Source organism: Dermochelys coriacea, chromosome 3 (genome assembly GCF_009764565.3).
Source record: "Dermochelys coriacea isolate rDerCor1 chromosome 3, rDerCor1.pri.v4, whole genome shotgun sequence".
Taxonomy (NCBI): Eukaryota; Metazoa; Chordata; order Testudines; family Dermochelyidae; genus Dermochelys; species Dermochelys coriacea.
Genome location: NC_050070.1, coordinates 92,498,085 through 92,505,045, shown reverse-complemented (window position 1 = coordinate 92,505,045; position 6,961 = coordinate 92,498,085).

Sequence of the window (6,961 nt, the reverse complement as noted above, 5' to 3'; positions counted from 1 at the left end):
GGGTGAGAGTAGCTTTCTCTCTGGGGCTGAGAGAAGTCTGGGAGACTCACCATGAGCTGGAACCCTGACTGGACACAAAAGCTGAGCAGGGACTGCAGTTTTCCTTAGGTGCAATTCAGGGTATGAGGCAGTGAACCATGAAACTACGTTGCATATTTGCATATCTATATTTGAGAGCAAATTTTTGCTGGTATTCTTTCTCTATCCTTCCTCTCTAATATGTTGTGAGCTTTTGATGTAAATGACTTTCATGAACTCAGGTACATAATACTGAAAGATGTTACATGTGTGTATCTAAGATTTTGGAAGAAGTTGTATTATTTAAATAGTATGTGAATGTTTGTCAAGGTTCCTTCCCCACTCTGAACTCTAGGGTACAAATGTGGGGACCTGCATGAAAGACCCCCTAAGCTTATTCTTACCAGCTTAGGTTAAAAACTTCCCCAAGGTACAAACTTTGCCTTGTCCTTGAACCGTATGCTGCCACCACCAAGCGTTTTAAACGAAGAACAGGGAAAGAGCCCACTTGGAGATGTCTTCCCCCAAAATATCCCCCCAAGCCCTACACCCCCTTTCCTGGGGAATGCTTGATAAGAATCCTCACCAATTTGTACAGGTGAACACAGACCCAAACCCTTAAATCTTAAGAACAATGAAAAATCAATCAGGTTCTTAAAAGAAGAATTTTAATTAAAGAAAAGGTAAAAGAATCACCTCTGTAAAATCAGGATGGTAAATACCTTAGAGAGTAATCAGATTCAAAACATAGAGAATTCCCCTAGGCAAAACCTTAAATTACAAAAAGACACCAAAACAGGAATATCCATTCCATCCAGCACAGCTTATTTTACCAGCCATTAAACAAAAGGAAATCTAACACATTTCTAGCTAGATTACTTACTAACTTAACAGGAGTTGTAAGTCTGCGTTCCTGATCTGTTCCCGGCAAAAGCATCACACAGACATACCAACCCTTTGTCTCTCCCCCTCCAGATTTGAAAGTACCTTGTCCTCTCATTGGTCATGTTAGGTCAGTGCTAGCTAGGTTACCTTAGCTTCTTATTCCTTTACAGGTGAAAGGGTTTTGCCTCTGGCCAGGAGGGATTTTATAGCACTGTATACAGAAAGGTGGTTACCCTTCCCTTTATATTTATGACAATGTGTAATTAAATAGTGCATGATAATGTAGACTCTCAAAAAGGGTATGTATTTCCTGACTTCTGAGAACTTCACCATGCATCCTTAAATCTCTTAACAAAAAGGTTTTTCTTCTTAAATATCCCCTTTTTTTTAAAGAAAAAGACTCAATGGAACCATTTCACTTATTTTTAGTTTCTAAAGAAAAAGATGTTTGGATCTAACTGCTGGTTTTGGTTTCCATTTAAAAATATTCTCCAGCCGCCACTACTTTTTAGATATGGAAATAACCAGCACTGGAACTTTGAAGAGGGGTAATATGGAAATGGAAGAGGTTAACCTAGAGAGAGTTTACACCAGATTTGGCTCAGAAACAGTGCTGAGTGCTGCTTTTCACTCCTTTTCTAGGGAAGAATGAAATGTTGGCTAGCTTGTGTCCCCAGGTTTTTGGATTGTATCTTGTGAAGTTGGCTGCTACCATGGTGCTTGCAGGGGATGTACAAAGGACTGACACTGCTGGTACTTAAGTGAGAAGCGTGTGTTTTTGTTCTTCTTTGAGTGATTGCACATGTGCATTCCACTCTAGGTGTGTGCACACTCTGAGTGCAGTCACTAGAAATGTTTCCCTCAGTGCTACCCATCGGGGTGGCTCGAGCACCCTCTGGTGCTGTGTGCTCTTAGTGCCTCAGGTAGCATCCAATGTCCAACTTGTCCCTAGGCCTTCCTCCTACAGGGGCATTTCCAGTCAATCACATCCCTGATAATACATCTTAAATGTCTTCCCATCACAACAGCCCGAAATTGCATCAAACTTTAAGGGCACATGGCCTCATGCACTTATGTGGTACAACTTGCAAAACTGCACCTCAGGCCCCTCCAGACATGGCTGGCCTCAGTGTACTCACTAAACTGCCACCGTCTGGGCACTGTACTTACAGTACCTCCTCACGTCCTCATCTCCTTCAATTGATGGTTGATACACTCACTGTCTGTGTGGGCATTCCTTTTATACTCCCTCAACCGACAATGACCCCTAGTCTCAGATGCATCAATGGGGAGCTTACCTGGGGCCCTTCAGAACTCAAGGACTTTAGTCTCAGGCAGAACTTTTACTTCACATCAGTGTCAGGGAACTGAGAGCAGTTTGTCTGGCCTGTCAAGCCTTCTTGCCCCACATTACAGGCAAGAACTTGTTTGTTCTCACAGACAACACTGCAGCCATGTTCTATCTCAACAGGCAAGAAGGAGTTCACTCTTCCCTCCTTTGTCAAGAAGCGATGCAGCTATGGGACTTTTGCATAGCCTACTAGATCAACTTTGAGGTCTTTTACCTCCCAGGAGCACAAAACGAGCTGGCAGATTGCCTCAGCAGCACAAGCGGTCCCTTCACCCGAATGTGATAAGGGGCATTTTCCAGCAGTGAGGGACTCCCCAGACAGACCTATTTGCAATCCAGTACAACAGAGAATGATATCAGTTCTGCTCCTTGTGAGGCCACAGTCCAGAATCTATCATGGATGCCTTTCTGCTACTGTGAATGGAACACCTTTACTACGCTTTCCCCCCTATTTCACTCATGCACAGAGTGCTGCTAAAGATCAAGCTGGATAGGGACTGTTTTGTTCTGATAACCCCAGCATGGCCCCATCAACACTGGTTTGCCACTCTGCTAGTAGACCTCTCACTTGCAACTCCAATCTTGCTTCTATTACACTTGGACCTGATCTCTCAGGACCATAGTTGGCTGTTCCATCCAAACCTGAACTGTCTTCAGCTAACAGCCTGGAAGCTCCATGGCTAAATCCCAGATAGCAGGCTTTCTTGGAGCAGGTTTGCCAGGTCCTACTAGGTAGTAGGAAGCCCTCTACCAGGGCTACTTACCTTTCAAAGTGGAAGAGGTTTTCTGTCTGGGCATCCCAACGCAGGGTCTCAACCACACAGTCATCCTTACAAAAAAATCTTGACTATCTGTTATACCTGAATCAGTAAGGCTTAACTATCTCCTCTATCAAGGTTCACCTTGAAGCAATCTCAGACTTCCATCCCGGGTGATAACCACCCCATGTCTTCAATGACATGTCTGTCTGATTCCTGAAGGGTCTAGAAAAAATATATCCTCAAGTAAGAGAGCCTCTTCCTCCCTTGGACCTGAACTTGGTCTTATCAAAGCTCATGGAATCTCCATTTGAACTATTGGCAACATGCTCCTTGTACCTCTCCTGGAAAGTGATTGTCTTAGTGGCTATCTCTTTGGTCAGAAGGGTCTCGGAGCTCCGTGCCCTCACATCAGAGCCTCTATACCTAGTCTTCCTTAAAGATAAGGTTCATTTATATCATCACCCCAGTTTCCTCCTGAAAGTGGTTTTGCAATTTCATAGCAACCAGGCAATCTTCCTTCCTGTCTTTTACCAAAAGCTGCATGCAAATAGGGAAGAACAGTGCCTTCTCTCATTGGACATTAGATGAGCCCTAGCTTTCTACATAGAAAGGACTACATCATTCTGAAAGTCCACACAACTGTTCATAGCGGTAGCTGACAGGATGAAGGGTCTCCCAATCTCTTCACACACAATTTAATCCTGGATCAATTCTTGCATTTGTATTTATTACAGAGAAGCAGGTGTTCCACCTCCAGCTATCCTGACTGCTCATTCCACAAGGTGCAAGCATCATCAGCAGTATTCCTAGTGCAGATCTCTATTCAGAACTGTCCTGCAGTCAATGTGTCCATGAATTCCGATCCCTCTATCTATTCAACTGCTTTGGAGTCACCCAGATTGGAATGCACATGCGCAATCAGCCAAAGAAGAAAAAATGGTTACTAAGCTTCCATAACTGTTGTTGTTCAAGATGTGTTACACAGGTCATTCCATGACCCGCTCTCCTGCCCCTCAACAACAGAGTTGCCAGAAAAAGGAGCTGAGGGGATGCAGGGTTGACTAGGCACTTTATAGCAGTGCTATGAATGCACAGCACCAGAGTGCACTCAAGTCACCCCAACAGATACCATTGACTGAAAAATGTGCAGCAACTATGCTCTGGATGCGCACACACCTAGAGTAGAATGGACATGTGCAACACATCTCGAAGAACAAGAGTTACGGAAGGTTAGTAACCATTTATTTCTAATAGCATCAAGTCCTTTTCTAACCTTCTCATATTTGGTCCTCTCCCGACTACCCCTCCCCAAACATTCAAATTAAAACTGAGACAAATAATGAAAATATTGTTTAATCAGTATTTGAATTTCCTTTTTTTATTTTTTATTTTGTTAAAATAACTTGAGAAGTGAAAACATCTTTTCAATGTCCCATTACATAAAAATAATTTTTAGATAAAACAAAGGCAAACATAAAATAACTTTATAAATGGCATTTTACAATGACTTGATAGTTGCACATCCCTCGTGGTATTTGACATCAGAGTGGAATATTAGTATTTCCTTAGTATGGACTTGTTTCATATGTTGAACAGAAAAAGTAAGATCAATTTTACTTCCTAAAGCCAGATTTTTCAATCTGTGAGTCAGCATATGTCTCATAGACCTGTTACCATAAATTTGCCTTCCTGCTGATTCTCCTTCTGTTGTTCGTAGATGACAAATATATCATGTGCCTGGTGGGATGCAGGTCATAGTAATGCTAAAATAACGTGTGTGCGTATACAACTAAGATGTGCATGTGTGCATACATTAAATGCTACAACAGCCAAATACTCACACATAAACCTCATTATTAAAAGAGATGTTATCTTAACACAAATCACTTTAGAACTCTCTAAGATATTGGTAGTTAAAACAGTTACTTTTGTAAATCATTTGTGTTTGACAATTACTGAACTGTGTGGCTGTTGGAGATGTACCAAAATATTTGCTGTTATTGACTAATAAGAATAAAAACTACGGATTTCATTGATTATTTGTGCAATAATTAAAGTAGTTAAATATTAGGATTGCAACTAGGGCTGTCAAGCGATTAAAAATATATATTGTGCAATTTAAAAAATTAATCGCGCAATTAATCTCACTGTTAAACCATAATAGAATACCATTTATTTAAATATTTTGGATGTTTTCTACATTTTCCAATATATTAATTTCAATTACAACACAGAATACAAAGTGTACAATGCTCACTTTATATTTATTTTTGATTACAAGTATTTGCACTGTAAAAAAACAAAAGAAATAATATTTTTCAGTTCACCTAATACAAGTACTATAGTGCAATCCCTTTGTCATGAAAGTTGAACTTACAAATGTAGAATTATGTATAAAAAAACCTGCATTCAAAAATAAAACAGTGTAAAATTTTAGAGCCCGCAACTCCATTAAGTCCTACTTCTTGTTCAGCCAACCTCTCAGACAAGTTTGTTTACATTTGCAGGAGATGCTGCTGCCCACTTCTTGTTTACAATGTCATCTGAAAGTGAGAACAGATGTTCTCATGGCACTGTTGTAATCAGCGTCCCAAGATATTTACATGCCAGACATAGGCGCCAACTTCTCCTGGCCCTGGCCCTGCCTGACACCACCCCTGCCCCACCTCTTACTGCCCCATCCCCATTCCAACCCCTTCCCCAATGTCTCCGCCCCAACACCGCCCCCTCCCTGCCCCTATTCGACTCCTTCCCAAATCCCCGCCTCTTCCCCACCTCCTTCCCTAAGTGGACCGCATTTCTGCTCCTCCCCCCTCCCTCCCACATTGTTATGCTACGAAACAGCTGTTTCACAGCTGCAGGCACTGGGAGGAGAATCGGGGACAGCGCACTCAGGGGAGGAGGCGGAGGTGAGCTGGGACAGGGGGCTTGGAGCACCCACGGAGTCGGTGCCTATGGTGCCAGATGCTCTAAAGATTCATAAGACTCTTCATGCTTCAACCACCATTCCAGAGGACATGTGTCCATGCTGACGACGGGTTCTGCTCAATAACAATCCGAAGCAGTGCAGACTGATGCATGTTCATTTTCATTATAGGAGTCAGATGCCACAAGCAGAAGGTTGATTTTCTATTTTGGTGGTTCGGGTTCTGTAGTTTCCGCATTGGCATGTTGCTCTTTTAAAACTTCTGAAAGCGTGCTCCATATCTCGTCCCTCTCAGATTTTGGAAGGCACTTCAGATTCCTAACCCTGGGGCGAGTGCTGCAGCTATCTTTAGAAATCTCACAATGGTACCACAATGGTTCTTTGCGTTTTGTGAAATCTGCAGTGAAAGTGTTCTGAAAATGAACAACATGTGCTGGGTCATCATCTGACACTGCTAGAACATGAAATATATGGCAGAATGTGGGTAATATAGAGAAGGGGACATAAAATTCTCCCCCAAGGAGTTCAGTCACAAATTTAATTAACATATTATTTTTTTAACGAGTGTCATCACCATGGAAGCATGTCCTCTGGAATGATGGCCAAAGCACGAAGTGGCATACGAAAGTTTAGCATATCGGCATGTAAACACCTTGCAATGCCAGCTACAAAAGCGCCATGCAAATGCCTGTTCTAACTTTCTGTTGACATTGTAAATAAGAAGTGAGCAGTGAATCTCCTGTGTATCTCCTGTGAATCTAAACAAACTAGTTTATCTTAGCAATTGGCTGAACAAGAAGTAGGACTGAGTGGACTTGTGGACTCTGAAGTTTTACATTGTTTTGTTATTGAGTGCAGTTATGTAAAAAAAATCTACATTTGTAAGTTACACTTTCACAATAAAGAGATTGCACTACAGTACTAGTCTGAGGTGAATTGAGAAATACTATTTCTTTTGTTTATCAGTTTTACAGTGCAAATATTTATAATCAAAAATAATATACACTGATTTCAATTACA